Raw genomic sequence first — 26709 nt, forward strand, 5'->3', positions numbered from 1 at the left:
AAGGCGCACAGTGCCTAGCGAAATTAATCGGAAATTTTCATTGCTTGCAAAATAAAATGGTTACGGAAGTAAGGAGATAAAGATTTTCCAGGTATGGCTCAGGAGAGACCGAGAGGGTAAAACCAACCAGTGACGAAATGACCCTGATGTTGATGAATGATACGTATCCAGCACTTATTTTGGATCATTAAGTAAATCGCGGCATTGCAACGATCAGAAGCTGTCTAGTTCAGTTTAGAGTGATTTGACGACTCCAGCTCGTCATCTTCCATGCAACTATCAGAGATAGGGGTTTCACAATATTAAGTTCTATACGTATGAGGTATGGGCCTTGTTGTTGTTGTAGCAGAGCTTCGCCCCATCCAATAGGTGCGACCTATCACAAATTGTCATCAATGTTTTCTAACGGGAATCCAAGGAAACTTGCTGTTTCTACAGGAATGAACCATCATGAGAGGGTTGTTAGAGGCGTTGATTCCACAATACAATTAAAGAGATGGTTGGTGTCATGAGGGGACACATTGCAAGCAGGACATACATTTTGATTCTGGATAGGTAAGAGTTTAACCTGTTACAGTACCCAGATCGAAGTTGAGCTAGAGTGACGCGCGTTTCCCTAGGTAGAGTGCGTTCCCCTATGCTAGTTTTGGGTATTTTGCTTTGATTACTGGTTTTGCCGGGCAATTCCTGGCATAGAGGTCCGACGCCTGTTTACGGATATCACTGAGGACCTGCTTGTGCTTTTTGCCTCATACGGTTGGGTTCTCAGGTGCCGTATTTTCTCATAATCCTTACGTAGATGACTCCCTAAGCCCCTGGGAGGTGTAGTCTCATCAATCAGATGTATGTTGGGATGCCCAGGTTTCTGGGTATTCAACAGAGACTGTTTCTTTAGCATTTTATAAGAAGACAGCCCGTAGCGGTTCTCAGGGCAGTATTTTGATTGGCCTGTATTTTCTTCCAGTGAGTAACCTTTGAGCTTGGCGAACATATCGGTGACGTGTAGCATGCAATCGGCCGGCCAATTGCTTTGTAAGTTGTAATGAGCGTTTCTTAATCTTTACCCCAAGTGCTGCCGGCAAGAGATTTGAGGATTTTATTACGGCTCTGGACTTTCGGTACAATTGCGGTTGCATACTCTCCAAACTGTAGCTCCTGATCGAACGTTACACGCAAAATTTTTGGGTGTAAGAAAGTGGGTAGCGTGATGCCATCCACGTAGATATTCAATATGGTGGACATATGGCACGTCAATGTTGTAATAAGGTCGTCGATGAGCCTTGATGAATCCTAGTAATTCCACTGAGTGCTTGTTATCCGCCCAGAAGAATCTCGACAACCGGCAAGAGGTCGCGTCAGCCCAGCGCTTAGCTGATCCGAGGCTCAACTTTCTAGCAAAGACTTGAAGTGGTGAACTGTGTATCCAAATCTTTTTCTTTGTATTCACCTCCAGTTCGCACGTACCAGTTTGGGCTCAGAAGTGCGCGCGACTGTTGCCAATGAAACCGTCATGTTTTGGTACCGAGTTCAGCCACTTACCGACTACGCTCGACAATAGAGTTTTGGATCTCAGCGCTTTGATAGCCATCTTACTGTTCGAATAGATGTTTAATTTTCTAATGCATAACGTCCTTAATAACGGTTAGCTTTGCTAGCAAGAGACTGCAGTGGTCAGGCAGCCTAAACTTCTGAATAAATACGACCCCTTCTGCCTATCCATCCAGCTTTGACCCTTTCGTAAACAAGTTCACGACACCTCTGCCCCTAATGTATTCCCCACCTCACTCTTTCCGCGTGGGAATACAAGTAATGAAATTAACAGCCGGTGCAAACCCGATCCTGCTAGGGATAAAGTCGAAGCTAGTACGAATACAGTGCATATTTTCACTATCAACAATGTCCACCGGGTGTATGCATTTAACATTGCGTTCAAAACCAGAGCTGGTGTTGTGCTTAGGGCTCTGCCAAATCTAATAAAGCAATTCTATCTCCTAACGACCTGTAGTGGAACCCATTTACTATTTCCTTTTCCCTTTAGTTGAAAGCAAATAAGAACACTTTTCGCAGTCACTGTATATAACATATCCTCCAATATCTTCATAACGAAAAAAGAATTTCTTCTATGAATGCATGTATGTATGTGTGTGCGTTCATTTATTTCTGTGAATGTGTGATGCTGCGTTCGGCACTGCAAGTGCAATTTATCACGCTCGCATGCAGCGTTTGCAATGTGAATCTAGCAATTTACCAAAACTGGGCCGATATGTGATTTATATATAAGCAAGGGGATAAACGGTTGTATTTTTACCAGACAGACGTATTCATGCTTACATATGGGCATACATAGATACATACCAACTTTATTTAAGCACAAATAAGTATATACCCATATGTAGTTACCACTTTTCAGTAGTATTGCCACTGAATATCGCAGATTGCAGTGCCTGGCGTAGGTTCTGCGAACTTTTTTTATAATATGCTCTTGTTGCACACTGGGGTCGAAATTCAAATATTTAAACAAATTTTTTATAATTAAAAGTAGGCATTGCTCGGTAAAAGTCAGGTTTAATAAACTCTTTCTGTGCATAATGGCTGGTTTTTGTAATCTCGAAAAAAAAACGCACTTGGCAAGAATGCGAAACTCATCGGCTTCATAAGCCAAAATTTGCCAAAAAATAGGCTTAAGTACCAAGTAGTCCTCGTGAAGCTCAATGTGTAAACATACAGTTGTGGGCCTGAAAGCTACATAAATGTTTTTAAGTTCACTAGAGCTCGCTTAGAGGTTGACGTTGAGGGATTGAAGTTAAACCATAACAGAGGTAAACTTCCCAAAAAAAAATTTCGGACTTTTTGAGAACAGGCTTCTTATTGGTTAAAACCGATACCAAAAAGTTCTTGTTTTATCAACGTTATCACCAACCTAGTCATCGGCTTCTTATTGGGTTTTGTTATCGACTTCTTATTAGTTTTCTTTATCGGCTTATTATCTGCGAGCTACAAATGAGTCATCGATTTTTCAATGATATATTATCGGTATCTGTTTCAGATATCATCTTGGTATCAAATCGACAACCTGCCATAACCATTCGCCTCTTTTTCAAGTTGGTAACACTAGGATAACAAATCGATAAAAAATTTATAACATTAATATAACATATAACTTTTCTATAAATAATCGATAACTTTTCTATAACACATCGATAAATATCCAAATACATAGCGATAACTTTGAGATAATAGATCGATAACTTTTTGATATCCAATAGACAACTTTTCGATAGGAAATCGATAACTTCTCGATAACATATCGACTTCTCAAAAATAACAAATTGATAACTTTTCGATTTCAGATTAATAAAATTTGATAACAAATTGATAAGTTTCTGGAGAAAAACATACTTTTTCGATAGTAAATAAAAAACTTTTAGATGGCAAAATCAATAACCCAGCGATTACTCATCGAATCAATTATCGATATCAAATTTATAACACTTTTATAACAGGTTATCTATTTGTGGTTCATGTCGAAACACATCAAGGTCAGAGAAAGGTGAGGATAACAGGCGGAGAAGCTCAGATACGGTGCATAAATTTGGGCGGATACAATTAAATTCCGGAAGTACCGAGCAAATATTAACTCGGTTGAACGCAGAGGGGCGCTACCAGTTGCCTCAGCTTACCGCCCGTTTGCCGCAGACGCAGTCTTTGTAATTTCGTGAAAAAATCAATTTATCACCTCCGAGAAGGAGTAGACAGAGATGTTGCTGCTGCACAGGTGAGAAAAGAAACTATCCGACGCTGGCAACAGCAATGGCGCTGCTGATAAGGTGACCAGGCAACTGATTCTTGAACTGAAGACATAGTTATAGTGGCCACATGGAGAGGTCGACTTCTACCTTACACATTTTTTAAATGGCCACGGCATTTTCAGGCAATAACTCAACGGAATGGGAAAGGTAGAAAATACGAACTGTTTTTATTGTGGGCCTATAGATGACGCACACCACTTCTCACAGGAACGGAGTGTGAGAGTGGAAATAACACTAGGCGACATATTCGCAGCCACATGGAGAGGTCGACTTCTACCTTACACAGTTTTTAAATGGCCACGGCATTTTCAGGCAATAACTCAACGGAATGGGAAAGGTAGAAAATACGAACTGTTTTTATTGTGGGCCTATAGATGACGCACACCACTTCTCACACAGGAACGGAGTGTGAGAGTGGAAATGACACTAGGCGACATATTCGCAGCCACATGGAGAGGTCAACTTCTACCTTACACAGTTTTTAAATGGCACGGCTTTTTCAGGCAATAACTCAACGGAATGGGAAAGGTAGAAAATACGAACTGTTTTTATTGTGGGCCTATAGATGACGCACACCACTTCTCACAGGAACGGAGTGTGAGAGTGGAAATAACACTAGGCGACATATTCGCAGCCACATGGAGAGGTCGACTTCTACCTTACACAGTTTTTAAATGGCCACGGCATTTTCAGGCAATAACTCAACGGAATGGGAAAGGTAGAAAATACGAACTGTTTTTATTGTGGGCATATAGATGACGCACACCACTTCTCACACAGGAACGGAGTGTGAGAGTGGAAATGACACTACGCGACATATTCGCAGCCACATGGAGAGGTCGACTTCTACCTTACACAGTTTTTAAATGGCCACGGCTTTTTCCGGCAATATCTCAACAGAATGGGAAAGGTAGAAAATACGAACTGTCTTGATTGTGTGCTCATAGACGACGCACATAACTTCTCACAGGAACAGAGTGTGAGAGTAGAAATAACACTAGGTGACCTATCCGCGGCAGTGTAATCCATAAGATGACCTACAGAAGTGACAAATGGGATATGGTCAGCAGATACGTGAGGGATATTCTCCTCGCGCAGCGGCAAGTTAACCTGCTTATCGCCATAACGTAAAAATAGTCAAAGAGCTCATGTAGCGCGCTTCCGCATCCGAAGTAATGTAAAACGTGGTCTCAGGTACGGAAAATGTGTGGGCCGTAGGCGCTAAGACTTTAGTTGGTAGCTCATGAAGAGAAGAAGGGAGTCCTTTACTCAAGGAGCCCCGTTGCTACAGAGTAAAGCACCGCGGCTTAACAACCCGGTTAATGCATTAAGCATTTCCCCTTTTCGCCTAACACGATAACAAAAATGACTTTATCCCGACGATAACACATATCTAACAAACTGATTACTCACCGATAGAAAATTTATTAAATGTCGTCCAATTTTGGTTCGGACTTCTAATATTTCTTTTTCTCCTCCTTCCTTTCCTTACGTTTTGTAGCCTTGGTTTGCTGTCTGATTTTTCTCATGTTAACTCTACACATACATTAGCCGTGCTTTTTTAAAACATGTATATACATCAACATTTCCGACTAAAAACGCTTATCGACAACTACACATAGTACTGGTGTATGGAGATATAATGGATAATGTCGGTGACACACTTTTTATAACTTTCATGACAGTTAAATAGTAAGTCCTTAAAGGAGAAGAGACAGACCCGCCAATAAGCATACCGAAATTATCAGCATAAGGAGCGGAGTTTGTTTTACCCATGCTCGTCTAGTCTGTCTATCTGCTGTCCGTCCGTTTGTCTGTCTGTCTGTTTGAGCGCAAACTAATTCCTCAATTTTTGAGATATGTTGATAAATAATTTGGATAAGATAATTTGGTAAATTCGCGATCAATCATTTTTAGGAACCGACTGGATCGGACCACTATAGTATACATCCCCATAGAACCGATTTTTCGAGAAAGAGGGTATTTGTGATTTATTCCCCATTTTAACTGCTAGAAGATTGAAATTTTACAGGATGTTTACATAAGAAGCATACACTGTTGTCCGAAAAAATCGTTAAGATGGGTCGTGTATATCATGTATATATCCCATACAACTGATTGTGCAGCTTCTATGAATTTTTGAAAATTCAACACGTTATTGCTCAGCTTCATTCATGAAATGAATGAGGGCTTCGGCACAGCTGAAGGCAGTCTCGTCCGTACTTGTTTGTTGTAATTTTATGCGCAACAATAAGTGTCGATAAAGTTATACACTGCTAACATATAGTTTCAAGTGCATATGTATAAACATGTAAAAAGAAAACAAAGCTATTGTTCGCAAAATAGCAAATATAGTAATTTTTAAAATTCAATATCACAATTTCACCAATTCATCCCATTGTGTATTGCTATTTTTGTTATAGTCATTGTTGTTGCAATATTGTCATTGTTCCTAATATTGTTTTTGTAGCCCTCTTACAATGCTTGTAATTCGCGCATATTTGCTGCTTTCGCCGCTATAGCTTAAGCTTAATCTGACGGAAGACGCTTGTAAACAGTAGCAAGCGAAAACATCAAATAAGTATGGATGATGGAATGTGGGCGGCAAGGGGGCAGAGTCAAGCGCTTTCCAGACTGTAGTTAAATGATTATTTGCTGCCGCTTGCACTACTTTCGATGTCCTTAACTGGGTATTTTTGAATTTTTGTTTGTCTTTGTATTATTTTACATCAGTTCTTTAATTTACACGGTTTTGTTACTTTCGCGTGATTACATTTTTCGCTTTCTTTCTTATATTCTTAAGATCTCTTATCCATGTAGATCTCCTTTTTTATACCTTTTATGAAAACGAAATGATAAATTTACTTCGTCACGAACCTCAAAATTGTAAGTCCTTAAAGGAAAATAGATAGACCCACCAATAAGTATACCAACATCATCAGGATGAAGAGCTGAGTTGACTTGGCCGTCTGTCTATTTGTATTCAAATTAGTCCATCAATTTTTGAGATATCTTGATAAAATTTAGGGAGCGGGTATATTTTTAGGTGTCCGATCAGATATTTGTCGGAACCGGCCGGATCGGACCACTATAGCATATATCCCCCAGAAAAAGAGGATTTTTGTCATATCTTACTAAATTTGTCATATTAAAGCTTCAAACTTCACCATATGCCTTCGTATATTGTACATATTTTTGTCTGAAAAAAAGAATGAGATTGGTTTTATGTATGTATAGCAGTATAGCATATGGGGGCATAGCATAACAGATTGTTCAGATAAGACGATTTTTGTATTTACTGCCCCATTTTGACAGCTGGAGGCTTCAAATTTCACCGAATGCTTACATATAGAGAATTTATTGTTGTCTCAGAAAATTGTAAATATCGTGGGTATATGTAATATATATCCCATACAACCGATTGTTCAGATAGGAAACTGTTCGTAATTTCTGCCCCATTTTAACAGCTTGAAGCTTCATATTTCACCAAATGCTTACGTATATAGCATATATTCTTTTCTGAAAAAATCATAGAGGTCGGTGGTATATATACTTTCTACCCCATATAAACTGTCATTTCTCTCCCTTTTTAACGCCTAGAAGCTTCAAATTTCATCAAATAATTGCGTTTACGTTATATATTGTTGAGATAAGTGATTCATTGTCTTAGCTATTTCATGCAGACCACAAAAAACGTGAAACTTTGCATCCTCACACAAAGTACCTACCTGTTTTCATACTCAGCTGAGCAGAGCTCACAGAGTATATTAATTCTGTTCGTATCACGGCACCCCGTAACGGCATAAACTAATCGCGATAGGTATAGACTTCTATATATCAAAATGATCTGGGCGAAAAAAGAAATTCATTTAGCCATGTCCGTTCGTCCGTCCGTCAGTAAACACGATAACTTGAGTAAATTTTGAGGTAACTTGATGAAATTTGGTATGTAAGTTCCTGGGCACTCATCTCAGATCGATATCGAAAATTTCGAAAAACCGAAAGAGTGCGATAATTCTTACCAAAGACGGATAAAGCGATGAAACTTGGTAGGTGGGTTGACCTTGTGACGCAGAATGGAAAATTAGTAAAATTTTGGACAATGGACGTGGCACCGCCCACTTTTAAAAGAAGATAATTTACAAGTTTAGCAAGCTGTAATTTGGCAGCTGAATATTAATGTTCGGTTACACCCGAACTTAGCCTTCCTTACTTATTTTTTATAACCCCACTCCACATGTTTTATATTATTTATTACATCGCTACTTTAACATCCTTAATGTTGTTATGTATTATATCCCTATACGCTTTTGTCTTTATGGAATTTGGTTTTTTTTTTTGGAATCTTAATTTTTTTGTTGTTTTTTTGTGTTTTTTTTTTTTGCATCATAAATTAAATTGTTCCTTGTGTGCTGTATTTGTGTTGAAGTTGTCCTGTGGCGCTTCCTTTACATATAACGGTTCCTTGTTTTTTTGCTATTGTTGTTACTTTCTCTTTTGCCATATTCTTTTCCTATTTCATTGTTCTTGTTTTTGTTTTTCATTTTTTATGAAAGTAGAATTGATGCGATTTTCTACAAACTGATTTATGGCTGCTTGCATGCATGCAATGTTGCAATTAATTCGTTTACCTGAAGCACTTACACATGCACACACATACATATACATATGCACGTTAATGTAATCAACTTTTCCAAGTAGAAATATTAGAATCGAAATACGAAATGGCTGTAAAATGAATGAGCTTATTTCATTCTAATTTTGTTGCATTAGTGTGAGTGTGTTTAAAGACTAATACAAGGAATTTATAATTTTTGTTTATTTATCTCAGTTTAATATTTAAAAGTGTTAGCCAATTTTCTTAACACAAAATTCATAGTACTTGTAGGCAAAAAGTAAATGTTAACATGAGTAGTTATTGCATTCGTCAAGGCGCTATTACCACAGCTGCCACCTCACCACTATTAAGACCACATACATTTTAATAAAACCATTTATAATGTAATGAATTTAGTGCAATTCCTCTTATTTGCAACCTTCTACTAACGTTCGAATCACTAAACTGTTGAATATATAACTCCACTATTCAATAATGCAAAATGGCCTTTATTAAAGTACTTCACAATAACACTTCTACTGCTCAACAGATAGCGTGCTTAAATCAAAACTTAATCGTCGTTGCTCAGTTACTGCTGCTTTTATACTTTTTGCTTTCCTCGTTGACATATTTCTAGGCGTTTCTATTTCTAGAATTTGCCACCAGCTATAAAATTACCAGCTATAACATAACTAGAGATGCACGTTATAGCTTCTCATATGCGCGTGTATATGTGAGTGATACTTCCACAGATAATTGCCTACTTTTGGGAGCATCTCAGATAAGATATATGCATGTGTTTCTGCGTCTCTCTCCGCTACGTGTACGTACATATGTGTAGACATAATGATTGATTCGTTTATGCCTGCTTTATTGTTGTTGTGGCTTAATTTACTTAGCATCAGACTAGTGATGTGAGTATCACTTAGCGTCACTAATATTCGTCACAATACTTTATTAGAAAAACATGTGAACAAATGCACATGCTCGTACAGTGAATCAGTGTAAGCCTGGTTTACTAAAGAGCTTGAAGCTTTAAAAAATAAAAAATCACGTTTATTCAAATTATGTAAGAAAATGGTTTACACTCTGATTATGCACAATAAGTTATTTTCCGTCATACGTATTTTGAACTTAATAAAAAGTGTTACAAAGTTTACATATGTAAGATCAAATGAAACATTATTTGCAACCCGAAGTGTTTTTATGATTTCGTAAATTCTAAACGTAGAACTAACGGGTTTCCTTCTGTCATGAAGTTTAGAAATAGCATTTTCAGCGACAATCAAGAGATTGCAAACTTCTTCGCTCAATTCTTTCACTATACTTATCTGCTGTGGTTGATTCATCTTCTACAAATTATGCATATGAGCTCCACTCTAGTAACACAATATATGCTGCACATTTGTTTCCTGAAGATATTCTATTACATCTAAAGACCCTAAAATAGTCCTTCAAATATGGTCCTGTTGTGATTCCTCATTGTGCGGATGACGTGTTTAACCTCTGTTAAAGAAATGGGCGTTTCCCGACGGCTTGTAAGGAATATTTTCCTATCCCACTCCATAAAAAAGGACGCAAGTCGTCTATTGAAACCTATCGTGGAAAAGCAAAGCTCTCCGCTATCCGTAAGTTATTCGAAGCAATCGTTACTAATCACCATCTTACATTTTCGATTTCCACCTTGATAGATAGTTCTCAGCATGACTTTTGTAGAGGCAAATTAACCACAACCAATTTGCTTGAAGTTACAACTCACGTCTTTAATAGAAACAATCATTATACCGACGTTATATACCTACACTGATTTCAGCAAAGCATTCGACAAGGTATGCCACTCATTACTTGTCTATAAACTCGAATTGCTTGGCTTTCAACCTGGTCTTACTCGCTAGATCTCCTCCTATCTTTGCGGCAGAACTCAAAGAGTAATTTTTAAAAACATTTGTACGAATGTCATCGATGTTCCGTCGGGTGTGCCTCAGTGCAACCGTCTTGGTCCGATTCTGATTTTGCTCTTTATAAACGATATTTCCACAACTATAAAATATTCTAAAATTTTAATGTATGCCGACAACGTAAAACGTAACGTAACGTAACGTTCTGTGCTCCAGTCGAATTTAAATTTTTTAGTTACTTGTTGTTATGCGAATTATATGCCGCTGAACATAGAAAAATGTAAATTCATGTGTTTTTCACGTGGGAACGTCCAGCCAGCTTCTTATATATTAATAGCCAAACTCTGGAAAGCGTTGATGTTTTTGTCGACTTGGGAAGTACAATGAATTGCAAACTTAGTTTAAGCCCTCATATTAATGTCACAGGCAATAAAGCGGGAGCAGTTCTACCATTTGTGAAAAGATGGTCTAAAGAGTTTAGCGATCCTTAAGTTAAAAAAAACCCTTTTTACATCATTGGTGAGGCCGACATTATAATATGGATCGACAATTTGGAATCCGTGTTATCAAGTTCATGTGGATAGGCTAGAAGCAATTCAAAAACAGTTTTTAATTTGCGCCTTGAAAAATCTTCAATGGTATAATCTTCCTCCTTACACTAATCGGTTAAAACTAATAAATTTGCCTACCCTTGCAAGTCGTAGAGAAATGCTAGGTGTAATATTTATGGCCACACTATTAAATGCATCGATTTCAAGCCCATTTCTTCTGAACGAAGTTAACTTGAATGTTCCATGCCTAGTTTCAAGGCATTATAAACGTATATATAAAATTCTTCTGTCACGGTGTTAGAGGCTTAACTCCTTCGAAACGGCTGAACCGATTCTCATGAAATTTTGTGAGCATATTGGGTAGGTCTGAGAATCGGCCACCGTCTACCTTTTCTTTCGCTACGTGCCTAGGGTCTTGAGATCAAAACTTGAACCCGGGTACCCCTAGAATGTGTTTACACAATATGGATATCAAATGAAAACAGTTCATGAGTGCTATAGTACAGGACAATTTTCATACAACTGGGAGACTAGGGTCTCCATATATAGCCCAAAACGTGGACCCGAGTACCCCTAGAATGTGTTTATACAATATGGATATCAAATGAAAACTATTGATAAGTGCTTTAGTAGAGTGTAATTTTCATACCTCTGGGTGACTCGGGTCTCGATATATAGGCCAAAACGTTGACCCGGGTACCCCTAGAATGTGTTTATATAATATGGATAACAAATGAAAGCTGTTGATGAGTGATTTAGTAGATGATAATTTGTATACCCCTGGGTGACTAGGGTCTGGAGATATAGGCCAAACGTGGGCCCGTGAACGCCTAGACAATGTTTTTACATTGTGGGTATCAAATTGAAGCTGTTGATGAGTGCTTTAGTGCAGGGTAGTTTTCATACCTATTGGTGACTGGGGTCCCGTGATATAGGCCAAAACGTGGATCAGGGTAACACTAGGATGTGTTTTTACATTATGGGTATCAAATTGATGTGTGCTTTAGTACATAGTAAGTTTTATGCCGCTGAGTGACTAGGGTCTCGAGACGTAGGTCAAAACGTGGACCCGGATACACCTAGAATGTGTTTTTACATTATGGGTATCAAATTGAACCTGTTGATGTATGCTTTAGTACAAAGTAATTTTTACACCGCTGGGTGACTACGGTCTCGAGATATAGGCAAAAACATGGACCCGGATACCCCTAGAATGTGTGTGTATTATGGATATCAAATGAAGGCTGTTGCTGAGAGCTCTAAAGTTCATTGTGATATTCGATTTAGTCGCATCAACCTGGCAAAACTGATAAATACGCATGCGAAGCCGAAATAAAGACAAGAATTAATAATACCTACATACCTATTTACATACGTCCTATTCGATTTGCCTGAAATTTCGTATATAAATTTGCCTATATTAATATTTACGGAACTTTTTTTGCGGGAAGTATACCAGAGACGGACTGGGACTGGGATTAGGACTAGGACTGGGACTGGGACTGAGACTCGGAGTGGGACTGGGATTGAGACTCGGAACGGGACTGGAACAAAATACATACCACCCTCTGGGACTGGTAATAAGATATAAAGAAGAAGGAGAAAAACTTGAGAGAAGAGAAAAGAGAGAAGGAGACTGAGAAAGAGATAGAATGAGACGAAGATGGAGATGAAGCGAAAAAGACGGAGGGAGGAGTAAATAAAAGGATTAGGAAAAAGTGTAGAGGGGTAGGGCAGAGTTAGACGGAAAAAGCTTATACGTATAATTCTTAAACAATGCAGAACCAATTTCCAAATAAACGAACCTTTTCTATGTTTGTGTGAAGATTGTAACTCTCACTCGAGAATAATTAATGTTTCGGACTCGCTCTTTGCCATGAAAAAAAAACGGTTCTATCTTCTCTTAATAATTAAAAAATCATATGTATACTTTAAATCTATTGTATTTGTGAATCTGTTTCTCTACAGCTAAGCAGTTTTAGATATCAACGCTTAAGAAGCCACTGCCTCTCAAAGAATCGGTAACAATAAAAATTAAAAATTATAAATTACAAACATAAATAAAATTAGAATAAAAATAAAAAAATTTTTATTAATAAAAAATAAAAAATAAAATGAACAGCATTATCCTGGATTCATCGGGCTACGTGAGAGCAGTGCGCTGCCAAACGTCCGAGAAAAAAAATACGAAAAACTCTAAAACTAAAAAAAAATCTAAATTAAAAGAAATTGTAGAAACGATTCAGAAGTCCGCATAGAAACATTTTGCTTATATTCAAATACTCCACGAGACCCATCCATGGCCTATCATATGCAATGGTATAACAGATATAGGTCGTCCCTAAAAAGATCGTGCGAGGGCAAACGGAAACAAACTCGCATTTATTACTCATCAATCTGTGCATAATGTGTATTATAATTTATTATAAGGTGATGCGAATTCAGAAATCATAAGCATCTATGTACATCTCCCTGGCACATGCTGCCCCAGTTGATACTACCCTAATATCAGTGCTCTTTTCAATAGTGAAAATCGCTCCATTCTAGGCGATTTAAGTGCCAACCTTAATCTGTAGTTTTCTAATCTGTGAGCAGACAGTGAAGCTGAGATTTTGCCGTATCAAATAGAGCACATGGCTGTCTGCATGATAAACGGGGGGCGCCCGCATACGTATGAAAGAAGTTGGCATAGCTCGCCAGGCATCTCCATCGTAAGCGCAGGGCTTGTGAACTATGTTAACCAGCAGCCGATTGTAACATTGGCTTCATACCACCTACCAATACTCCATATGGAGGCCGCAACTTTGGCTAAAGAGCGTGACCTTCCGAGACATCAAGACCCTGGCGACCCCAATACAAGGTACATGAAACTGTGCTTTTGATTGCTTGTGGACAAATACTAGCGAAATGGGAGAAAGATCTAAAAGGCTTTAACCTATACTGCGCTTTATGTCGGCAATACGTAATGCATTCCTCGGTTGACAAATCCAGACGGCAGGCCAACAAATACGCACATAAACGTAAACACAGCGCACTTCCTATTGCCACCACCGCCATAGAGGTTAAAGAAGCCATTAAATTTACTAAACCATCTTAAGCAGTAGATGCGGACGGGACTGCATATCAGGTGCTTAAACACCTTGGCTATGAGGGATTTAAATACCTGTCTCTGATCTTCAACCTGTCCCTGTACACTTTTGTAATCGCGTTAGCATGCCAGCAAAAGTCATTTAAAGTAATGACAGAATATTTCCGGGCATTTCATTACCCCATTCTTCTTGCGGGCCACGTAGAGATGGAATGCAAACCGAGTTGTGTTCGAGCAATATAGAGAGAAGAGGTGGTATACGAAACGCCTTTTCATGAAGAGAATACTGTAGGCGGAAATGAATAGTTTTTATGATCTTGAACTACTAGTCAATAGGAATAGCATGCGAGTTTCTTTTTAAGCGAAGGGTATCGCCTATTCCTATGAAAATAAAAAGTACGTCTCGGCCTGCCATTGCTAGAGAGTGGGTAGTTGAGGAAGAAAACAGGAACAATGCTGAAGATGATGATCTTCTCAAGTCGCTGAGCTTTGCAACAAAATAAACAGCTATATCCTTGATCTCTCCAGTTTCTTCGCCTCGCGAAACCTGACATTGTCACCGACAAAATCCTCGGCGACCTTATTTAAAACATGGTCGGGCCGAATGTCGACCATATTGAACATCCACGTCAATGGCACCACGCTGCCAACTTTTTTACACCCTAAAATCTTTGGTGTAACGTTCGATCAGGATCTACATTGTGGAAAGCATGCAGCCGCAATTGTACCAAAAATCCAGAGCCGTAAAAAAATCCTCAAAACTCTTGCCGGCAGCACTTGGGATAAAGATAAAGGATCGCCCATAACCACTTACAAAGCAATTAGCCGGCCGATTGCATGCTACGCGTCCTCGATATGGTGACCAAGCCTAAAGGTTACTCACTGGAAAAAGCTACAGGCCTGCCAAAATACTGCCCTCAGAACCGCTACGGGCTGTCTTCTTATGCACCCAGAACATCATCTACATAATGAGGCGAGAGTACTATCCATTAGGGAGAGAAATGAAATGCTAACCAAACAGTCTATGTTGAATACCCGGAAACCTGGGCATCCCAACAGACATCTGATTGATGAGGCTAAACCGCCTAGGGGCATAAGAGGTCATCTCCGTAAGTATTATGAGGGGCACCTGATAACACAGCCGTATGAAGCAAAATAGAACAAATAGGTCTTCAGTAATATCCACAAACAGTCGTCGGACCTCTTTGCCAGGACTGCCCGGCGAATGCAGTACTTAAATAAAAATACCCAGAACTAGCAGAGGAGGAACGCGCTCTCCTAAGGAAATGCGCGCCACTCTAGCTCAACTTCGATCTGGGTACTGTAACAGGTTAAACTCTTACTTATCCAGAATCAACCCCAGCATACACAACATATGTCCTGCTTGTAATTTGTCCCCACATGACACCAACCATCTCTTTAACTGTATGGTGGAACCAATGCCTCTAACACCCCTCTCATTATGGTCCACCCCTGTTGAAACAGCAAGTTTCCTTCAACTCCCGTTTGGATGGGGCGAAGCACTGCTACAACAACAACAACAACAACATCTTCTCAAGTCAGATTATGGCGGTTTTACCAATAAGAAAATCCTGATTAAAAATAAGCAAAGCCCCAAATTCATGAATGCTGAGCTATTTAAGTATGCCGGAGAGAAGACATCTTCATTCAACATCAACGTAGAAGAAGCACGTTTCACGATTGCAATCTAACTACCTCATCCTGATATCTTTGTTTGGTAACATCAATGTTTTTAGAACCGTAGACGGTATATTTTCCGGCTCATTGGAGTCAAAAGCATCTCTTTGTTTCATTTCCCAAAATGAAAATTGCTAACATTCCTCCAATTTTACTTTTGTGATGGTATCTAATGGTAAAGAGGAGATTTAATGATGACTTGAGCTTTAGCTTTATGCAGATATCATGATAGTCCAGCGAATTAAAACGTAGTTGCCGCAAGGCTGTGCCATGTTATGCGAACAAAATATGCTTCTGCACATAAAATATTCTCAACGGAACCCGCCTATGGAAGCAAAGAGAGCCATTTCACCGGAGGTATTTAAGTTCTCTTCGTATTTGCAATTGACGCCAGCAATCGGCGTGATGTGTTGTTGTCGTTTAAACGCTTCAGTTCCAACAAAGCAATCATAAGTTTTAACCTAACTATGGCTGCATTTCATTCGAACACATCCCAAAATGTTAACCATCAATCATTCCTTAGCTTAAATATTCCACGAACGCAGTCGTAAGTGACCCAATGTAGGGTAAGCTGTTTACATACAAGAGACCAAGCAACATGCTCCATCAGTAAAAGTATCTCAACATTGTCCTCTAATTTATCTGAGTTGACACAATCTGTATCTAAAAATTTCATACATCTCTCACAAAAAAACTCTAACTGGAAGTTCGAAAGATGGCGTAGATAAATTTTCTCTTTACAAAACCTGTTTACAGAGCGCAACTCATAAGATACATATTTATATGTATGTAGCAACATTCATTCTTCACACCGCTTCAACAACCACAAATTTCATTGTCGAACTCCGGCTAATGCTGCCGGTACATTCGAATGTGTTTAGTGTACTATAGACGAAGGTTGCATTGTGCTCAAACGAAATGATGTCATCAAACTCAGAGCACAATGACACGAATTTTTCGAAAATGCACACCTGTTGAGTATTGCTCAAATTTGTGTCCATTTATGTGTTATAAATGGCAAAGCGAACGTTGAAAATAGCTGGCGGTGGTAGGAAGCTGATGGCTGTTGGTGGTATGTTGCTCTAAGGAATAGATGAGCTTGGCTCACTTTAAAATAAACTTAGAAAATATAAAATCCATTTTCATAACAAATAATCAAAAATGTGCCTTTCTTTTTTAACAAAGAGCTAAGCTGGGGCTCACAGGAATGAGGAAATACGGCACCTGAGAACTCAGCCGTATGAAGAAAAAACACAGGAATTCAAGGGGTTGTGTAGCGCAATATATAGCTTCTCCAACCCAATTGTCCACCTCACCTTCGAGCGGCGAATCCCGTTTCACTAACAGACGAGGCTCTGGCGACCCCAAGCTCCTCATGGAACTTGGGGGTGGGGAGAGAGGGATGGCCTGAAGGTTCAATGTGGCCATATAAATCGTTCCCGAGATGGTCGGGCCAGCACCTTAATGGTGCTGTGTTACCGGAGCGTATCGGATCTGTATCCGACAAAAGACCATCACATCGATAACACTCCCCAAAGCCTTCGGGGAGTAACCTAATCGCTACAACAACAACAACAACAACAACAGGAAAAAACACACAAGCAGGTCCTCGGTGAACTCCACAAACAGGCGTCGGACTTTTATGCCAGGAATTGCCCGGTGAATTCAGTACTCAAAGAACAGTACCCAAAACTTGCGGAAGAGGAACGCATACTCCCCTTGGAAACGCGAGTCACTCTACCTCAACTTCGTTCTGGATACTGTAACAGGCTGAACTCTTACCTTACCAGAATCAACCCCGACATACAAAATGTATGCCCCGCTTGCAATGTGTCCCCACATGACACCAACCATCTCTTTAATTGTAATGTGGCACCAACGCCTCTAACACCTCTTTCATTATGGTCCACCCCTGTTGAAACAGCAAGTTTCCTTGGACTCCCGTTGGAGGATATTGATGACAATTTGTGATCGACAACAACATAGCTGACGCCAACTGGGATCACCAAGAACGATAAAGTCTTCCTTCAACAGCTTCAACAAACTAAGTGGAGGCCTCCCCCGAGCCATACATCAGGACAGGTATGATGATGGACTTGTAGAGCTTTATTTTTGATCGTCGAGAGAGGACTTTACTTTTTGCTTATTCGGTCCGTAGTAGCATTTCTTGGTAATAATTATTTCCCATTAGAGTTTATATCCGTCAGCAGTTACGTGACGATGACAGAAGAACTTCGTGTTTCCCTCATTTAGCAAGACTCACTCTCTTTTATTTGTCGTACGAAGGGTAAGCTTCGGTTTGTTTCTCTCTGGTCGATAGTAGAATTTACCAGGTATGAAGCATGGGCTTCAGTCTTTCACACAGCATGGTAGATAAGACCATATACGCAATATTAAGCAAGCTGGTTCCGCGGTAATTGGTGTGGTCGGGACCTAATTTTTCGGGGATTGGGCAGAGTACACTTAAATTGCGTGCTCTTTACCTATTTTCCGTCCCCGTGTTTTAACAGGTCGTCGTTACTTCGTGCTTGCGATTTTTTAGCCGGGATATGGCTTTTCTCACATCGTCATCATATTCGGGTACCGATAAGGGTAATAGGCTCATCTTTCCCCGCTCTAACTAGCACCAAGGAGAAGTGTTCCCTCCACAACTTAAGCACACTATGTACGTCAGTTTCCAGGTCGCCATAGTTATTCCTGAAGGAATCTGTCCAGGTTTTGAAACCTAGCGCTATCCGCGGGATTTCCTGGTAGAAAATTTGGGCGTTATTCATATACCAGCGTCTGAAGCTTCTCGTACTCACGCCGTTCTGCTTCACGTTTTTTTCTTTTAAAAAGGCTTATATTTTCGAGGCATCACGACTTTCCTCATCGTACCCTACCGCGGGTATATTCTAAGTCCTCATAACCCACAGAGGGATCACATTTTATAGGTAACTTTTCCATGCATGCTGCTGCAGATGGTTTCAGTTTTCGGCATAATTGTTTTAAACCAACAAATGAAAGATAACTGTTGAGTTGATTTTATCTGCAACATGTTGCGTGAAAGAAGCTGCAACAACACAAAGTGTGTACACATGTTGCGCGAAACAAAAAATGTATATAAACATATGATAGCGCGCTCTCTTGCCAGCCAAAGCAACACCACCACCGCCAACGTTTAAGCAATTCCAATTGTATCTGTGAGATATTTTATCGAAATAATGACGCAGCATTTGAAGCGTTGGCATTTAGTATCAACATTGGCAGCGCAGCGCGCAGTTGAAACAACGGCAAAACGCTTAAAACCACTTGAAGTTGAATGAATATTCATACAGTGAAAAGCTAAATAAGCGCTTAGAAAACAAGTATCTACAGCAAAAGCGAAACATTTTCGAAGCTACGTTCGTGTACACGAAAGCCAAACGCAGTGGTGGCGGTTAAACGCGAATGCAAGCAACTTCAGTTGTATTTGGCAAACGCTTGCGGAGAGTTCGTTTCTCTGATGAGGTGATTTCTTGTGTGGGAGAGAAGTAAAATAAAATTAAAAAATTATGATAAATACAACTTTTAGTGACTAACGACAAAAACAAAAGTAAATAAACACAGCGCGCGTAGCGTTAAAATAATTTTTAATAACAAGAAGCAAAAATTCCAAAATATTACTTCCAAATATTTGTGCTTGAAATAAGTGTGTTTCAAAAGCGTAAAAGAAAAACGCAAAACAAAAACAAAAATATATATTTAAAATAAATAAAAGCAAAAAACATCAAAAGTGTGTCGCCGCGGAAACTTTTGACAATTTCCGTGCGCTTTTTATAAACGAAAAAGTCGCATATGCGTGTGTTTGTGTATTAAGTGTGCGTCATAAATACAAACACAAACAAACAGCAAGCAAGTTTTGGCCAAGTGTGTCAGCCAGAAAAAAATTCCAATATGTTTTTGAGTGCACGTGCAGTTCAATTAAATGGTTGGTGTTAAATTAATTTTTGTTTCATGAGGCAAACAAATTTCATAATGAAAAAATATGTTCATTAAACATTTTAAAAATAATATCTAATTTTTTTGCTGTAACAAATTTAGAAAACGTGTTAAAGGTTTTTTCTAGAAAAACAAAAATTTTGTAAAAATATTGAAAAATTTCAAAAAAAAAAAACTTGAACCGGTTTACGAGAAGTTTAATTTTTGGAGTTGGAGAAAATGCATAAAAGGAAAAAATTTATTAAGCCATATGAATTTTATTTTAACTACAAGCAAGCATGCACATTAGAGTGTGTTTATTTAAAGAAAAATTTTTCCATAGCTTATAGAAGTCAAAAAATTCGCTACATAGAAACAATGTCGATTTATTAAAGAGAATTCAGCTGCTATGAGTTGAAAATTTTTCAGTTAGCTATAACTCCATAAGGCCCCAAAAAAACTGACTCATTAAGCAAAAACAAGAGGTTTCAGATGCAGCATTTTCTAAAAATGTGACACTCCGCACACACTGCTGATTTTGAGAACCCCAGCGGGTTAGGGGGCTTAGAATATACCCGCAGTAGGTATGCCTGTCGTAAGAGGCGCAACCTCAAGGAGCTGCCAGCGCAACATATAGCTTCTCCAACCCAATTTTCAACCTCCCCTACCAGTGGCGCATCATGTTTTATTTACAGCCGAGGCTCTGGCGACCCCAAGTTCCTCATGAAACTAGGGGGTGGGGAGGGAGGTATGGCCTAGAAGGTTTAATGTGGTCATATAAATCGTTCTCGAGATGGTCGGGCTAGTACCTTAATGGTGCTTTGTTACCGGAACTTACCGGATTTATAACCGGCAAAGGACCATCGACATCGATAACACTCCCCAAAGCCTTCGGGGAGTGTCTTTATCGTTAATACAACAACAACAACAACAACAGAAGAAGAAAAATGGGAAAAAGTGTTAACTTGCTTTTCAAAAATATATTAAAATTTTATAAAATGTATGCTCAATTATAAGTATATATGTAAGAGTATATCGACTGCTGAGTAGACCTTAACGATATCTCGAGTTTATTCGAGAAAAAACTATCTCGCGAGTCTCGCAAAGCTCGCGAACTTTTCGACATTCAATTTAATGCCTACACGGAGAGTTTTATATAGAACTTACGATTTCTTCTGGAATACGAGCGAAAATGTCCACAAAACCGCAAGTATTCGGCTGTGCCGTAGAGCTCATCCCTTTCATGAATGGAACTAAACAATAATGTGTTAAAATTTCAAAAATCTGATCAATAAGTTTTATGGGATATATATTATATAAACGACCGATCTTAGCGATTTTTTTTCACACAATAATGTACGATACATATGTAAGAATCTTGTGAAATTGCAAGCTGCTAGCTGTTAAAATGGGAAAGAAATTTCGGTAAACCTCTTCTCTGAGCAATCAGTAGTGTCATCTATATAATATGTATATTATCGATCATAACGAGTTGTTCAGTCAATCGAATATTTGAAGCTTATTGTGGTTAAAATAACAAAGAAATTACGTTAAGTCTCTTATCTGAACAATCGGTTGTATGGGATATATATTATATCTATTACCGATCTTGATGATTCCTTATATGTAATGGGCCTGTGAAATTTCAATATTCTAGCTGTTAAAATGAGGAATAAATGACAAAAAGCTCGCTTTTTCCAAAAATCTGTTATATGGGGGATATATGCTATAGTGGTCCGATCCGGTCGTTTCCTACAAATTTTCAATCGGACATCCAAATATACCAGCTCACGAAAAATTAAGATATCTCAAAAATTGAGGAACTAGTTTGCATTCAAACAGACAGACAGGCGAAAATGGCTAAATCAACTCAGCTCGTCGTCCTGAACATTTCGGTATACTTATTGGTAGGTTTATCTCTACTCCTTTAATGACTTACGATTTTGAGGTTCGTGACAAACTTAATATACCATTTAATTTTCATGAAAGTTATACAAATACCGGCAAACATAGAATACAGATAATGTAGCGACTTAGTTGAATGCCTGGAACTCGCGAGCCTTACGGGATTTTACAGATTCGAGAACCTCGCGAGATGCCGAGTTATCGATTCCTCAATAAAAATTTTAATATTATAAACAAAAATATATAAATACATTTTGAGTGCATTAACTTTGGAAATGCAATATAATGAGAAGGCATGTTCTCGATTTCTGGGCATTCGGAATTCTTGTTTTGAAAAGAAATCGTAAGCTCTACTGCTGAGTGGCTGCTGTTTCAAAAGCGCCCTATTTCAGCAATTGGTTGAAAAACGCCCTATATTACATTTTTTTTAAACGCCCCAGCAAATGTCAAAATATACTGAATTTGAGATCAGATAGGATATTTTCGGGGAAAAAATAGGGCGTTATTTAAATGTTCCCTGAGATGGAGCGTTTTCGAAAAGGCAGTCGAAATAGCGTAATACTCCACTCGGCAATCGGTATCCACTACTTATGTGGCAGCAATGATCCATAAAGCGCTACCCATGGATCAACGAGATGTAATTTTATAGTAAAGATGTATATTGGAACGGTTTTTCCTCATCCCTTGTCAAATTTGGAAAGCTTTCTTATGTCACTTATTCCAGTACAAATGAAAATTTTGTCTTTCCCAAATCCGACGTACATAGTTCGGAATACAGTTTGTTCGACAGAAAAATTCAGACTTTCTTTCATGAAGCTGCGGTTAAATTGACGGCATCTGTCCAACAAGTCTTACTTACTTACTTACTTAATTGGCGCTTAACCGTTTAAACGGTTATGGCCTTACAACAAGGCGCGCCTGTCGCTCCTTCTCTCTGCGAACCGGCGCCAATTGGTCATACCAAGGGAGTTTAAATCGTTTTCCACCTGGTCAATCCAGCGGAGTGGGGGCCGCTCTCTACCTTTGCTTCCATAGGCGGGTTCCAATAGAAATACTTTCTTGGCCGCAGCGTCATCTTTCATTCGCATAACATGGCCTAGCCAGCGCAGCCGCTGCGTTTTAATTCGCTGGACTATGTTGATGTCTGCATAGAGCTCATCGTTAAATCTTCTTCGGTACTGGCCATCGCCAACGTGTAGAGGTCCATAAATCTTTCAAAGAAATTTTCTCTCGAACAAGTATATAGAAGGTAAAACAGTCAATTCTACACCTAATAGAAAGTATTCCAATGGCGTAAAGAAACAAATATTTTTCGAACATGGAAAAATAGTAAAAAAGTACCACTCGTTGCCGAAGTGTTTCAGAACAATTAGTCTAACAAATTTTGTTTGGAAATCAGTGCAGAAAATTATAGACAATGAGACCAGATCGGTCACACAGCAGTGAATACGCTTCGTCTAGCACGCCTACAGGGCGGGAAAGGCGACATATACCGCTCACCTTACCATAGAAATCCAAAATACTTGAGATTGAGGTTTGCGACTTTCTGGACATATGTAAAGGGAGTCTAGCCTCCAAAAGGAATGCGAATAGATGCTCTACTTAACACTATGGTAGCCAAAACTCCGATTGGTCGTAAGGCTCGCATAGCTGGCCACAAGTAGGAATCTTATCGGTCCTTCTGTGAGTCGAGTGGCAAATAAATGCAGAAACAAAGACCAGAATGCGCTGTAAGGGCTATAAGGGAAATTGCATTGGATAAGGTGTTGTTGGAGAATTCGACCGAAGTAAAGTATGCCAATTGTGACTTCCGACTTACTTTGGAAGAAACTTATTGACAACTCCATATTCAAGACTTAAAACCCAAAATTGTGTACAACCGCAGCTCAGGTAAACCCAGTCAATGGCGGATACAGGGGGAGGGCGATGGGGCGATCGCCACCCCCCCCCCCCCAGACCTACCTTAATAAATATTGGGCGTGCTTAATTTGCCAGAAATTTAAATGCATTTTTTAGATTTCCGTAAAATTGAGATTGAATGAAATATTTCTTATCTTCTTTTGTCTGCTTGTCTAGCGAAAAAAGGTAAATAATAAATAAGTGAGTTTTGCTTTTTCCGCTTATTGCTGCAGATATGCCATGGTTTGTGAATAAAATAGTTGAAACATGGTGACCTTGCAAAACATAAAAAAATTCTTCATATCACCAACCAACTTCATTCTTTTTTATAAAAGTTCCGGAACACACCTAATATGTCGTTTCATTTATGCAATATCAGAGCCACTGATGACCTGATACGAAACTTGTATTCTCTCTCAATTCGTTTCCAGGAATGGGGCTCGAAATCAGCTGTCTGTTCATTCAATTGTAAACAAAAATTCTTCATATCACCAACCAACTTCATTCTTTTTTATAAAAGTTCCGGAACACACCTAATATGTCAGAGCCACTGATGACCTGATACGAAACTTGTATTCTCTCTCAATTCGTTTCCAGGAATGGGGCTCGAAATCAGCTGTCTGTTCATTCAATTGTAAACAAAAATTCTTCATATCACCAACCAACCTCCTTTTTTTTTTATAAAAGTTCCGGAACACACCTAATATGTCGTTTCATTTATGCAATATCGGAGCCACTGATGACCTGATACGAAACTTTTATTCTCTCTCAATTCGTTTCCAGGAATGGGGCTCGAAATCAGCTGTTTGTTCATTCAATTGTAAACAAAAGTTCTTCATATCACCAACCAACTTCATTTTTTTTTATAAAAGTTCCGGAACACACCTAATATGTCGTTTCATTTATGCAATATCAGAGCCACTGATGACCTGATACGAAACTTTTATTCTCTCTCAATTCGTTTCCAGGAATGGGGCTCGAAATCAGCTGTCTGTTCATTCAATTGTAAAAAAAAGTTCTTCATATCACCAACCAACTTCATTTTTTTTTATAAAAGTTCCGGAACACACCTAATATGTCGTTTCATTTATGCAATATCAGAGCCACTGATGACCTGATACGAAACTTTTATTCTCTCTCAATTCGTTTCCAGGAATGGGGCTCGAAATCAGCTGTCTGTTCATTCAATTGTAAACAAAAGTTCTTCATATCACCAACCAACTTCATTTTTTCTTATAAAAGTTCCGGAACACACCTAATATGTCGTTTCATTTATGCAATATCAGAGCCACTGATGACCTGATACGAAACTTTTATTCTCTCTCAATTCGTTTCCAGGAATGGGGCTCGAAATCAGCTGTCTGTTCATTCAATTGTAAAAAAAGTTCATTCGTTGTAAACAAAAGTTCATTCGTTGTAAACAAAAGTTCATTCATTTCCAAGAATGGGGTCTGAAGACAAATTATTCATCTCTTTTTTTCCTTTTTTGATTGATGCAATAGATATAGATTCAAAATAACTCCACTTAGTTAAAGCCACAAGTGAAACTCTCTTATCAGAAAGAACTAGCTTCTACCTTTGAGCTGTACAAAATCATTTCTTGATTGTTTTTGTTCGAATTCTTTCAATTAGTTGAGCTAATTTGAGTGCTTAAAGATAAATTCGATACGTTTATTTGTAATTATATCAAAATGGTGTTCTGAAGTTAATCATTAATTTATATTACTGACTTCCATGGCAAAAATGGATTTTGAGCTTTCGGCCATGATCGCCCCCCCCCCCCCCCCTCATCTGGAGACCTGTATCCGCCCCTGAACCCAGTCAAAGTATATGGCACGATTTCATCATTTTGAATATCTCTGAAGATAATGACAGAGACTGTCCACAAACACATACTTAGACTTATGTATATTTAATCACATTCGGGAAGGGATTCAAAATAAAGTTAGGTCATAGAGTTTCATGGAACATTTTAAGTGTCGAAAATTTCTGTACTAATAATGCATGATTTACAGACGACATGAAGACCAATAGCAATTTCTTACCTTCCTTCAGGCGAAGGTTTTCGCCAACGTGGACCTTGAAATTTTAACATCTTTCTTAAGCCCCATCTGGTAGCTTAAGACAACATCTGGGGTTGACATAAAATTTTTACCACTGTATATCAAAATGTTCTGGGCGAAAAAAGAAATTTATTTAGCCATGTCCGTCCGTCCGTCCGTACGTTCGTCTGTCCGTAAACACCATTACTTTAGTAAATTTTTAGGTATCTTAATGAAATTTGGTCTGTAAGTTCCTGGGCACTCATCTCGGATCACTATTTAAAATGAACGAAATCAGACTATCACCACGCCCACTTTTTCGATATCGAGAATTTCGAAAAACCGAAAAAGTGCGATAATTCATTAACAAAGACGGACAAAGCGATGAAACTGGGTAGGTGGGTTGACCTTATGACGCAGAATAGAAAATTAGTAAAATTTTGGACATGGGCGTGGTACCGCCCACTTTTAAAAGAAGGTAATTTAAAAGTTTTGCAAGCTGTAATTTTGCAGCTGAGTATGTAATGTTCGGTTACACCCGAACTTAGACTTTCTTACTTATTTCTCTGGCACTTTTATTTAATCAATTACGTTACTGCATTTTCTTGCCATGGATTGGTATTTTCCCAGTCGAGTCTTGCAGGGAAGATTGTGCCAGATGCAAATAAGGCTGAGTCTAGTTTAACTGTGATATAAATAAAATTAACTATCAAACGAGAATTAGCTTCCCCAACTAGCACTTTTTTCTTTAAAGTAAAATTTCTAGTACTATTTGAAAAAAAAATACTTCATTTTTAGGCGTAACTTGGAGGGTTGGAATGTGAAAAGTACAAGATGACTCAGTGCACACATGGGTAACCTTTATTAAATAAACCATGAACTGACTATGCCCTTTAGACAAATGCTTATAGTTTTCCAAGACCAATATGAAATGCTGTGTCAAAATCTGATAGATGCTCGGAGTCTAAAAGCCGCATGTTTAATACAGAAAATGAGTACAGAAGTTTCCCTTTTCCAAACTTCACTCTTTTGAAGGCAATTACAAACTAGTTAATTTTAGACTAGTTTAGATCTAGTGAAATAAAATAAAATTAATACTCACCCCTTTTTAACTCGTTTGCTTTATGCTATAATAAACATTTTTTTCTTAACACGTTTTTTAACTAATAACGCGCTGTTTACTTATAAGCTATTTTGAAGCTATTTTATTAAAAAAAAATATTTTTGGTGTAAGCGTTTTCATTTTTTGTTTTTCTTTTTATGGACATGAATAAGTTGCAGTT

At 38.6% G+C, this 26709-nt stretch overlaps 1 protein-coding gene across 5 annotated transcripts in view; it reads left to right on the forward strand.

Moving 5' to 3' along the window:
- The first annotated feature begins 18893 nt into the window (after positions 1-18893).
- Positions 18894-26709, forward strand: part of Fas2 (fasciclin 2) — a 517277-nt gene continuing 509461 nt past the window's right edge. For all 5 annotated transcript variants that reach the window (XM_067781353.1, XM_067781355.1, XM_067781354.1 and 2 more), the window contains exon 1: positions 18894-19590. The gene's annotated coding sequence lies outside the window, so the exon portion shown is untranslated. The remainder of the gene's footprint in view (positions 19591-26709) is intronic.

Source organism: Eurosta solidaginis, chromosome 4 (assembly GCF_040869045.1).
Source record: "Eurosta solidaginis isolate ZX-2024a chromosome 4, ASM4086904v1, whole genome shotgun sequence".
NCBI classification, from domain to species: Eukaryota; Metazoa; Arthropoda; class Insecta; order Diptera; family Tephritidae; genus Eurosta; species Eurosta solidaginis.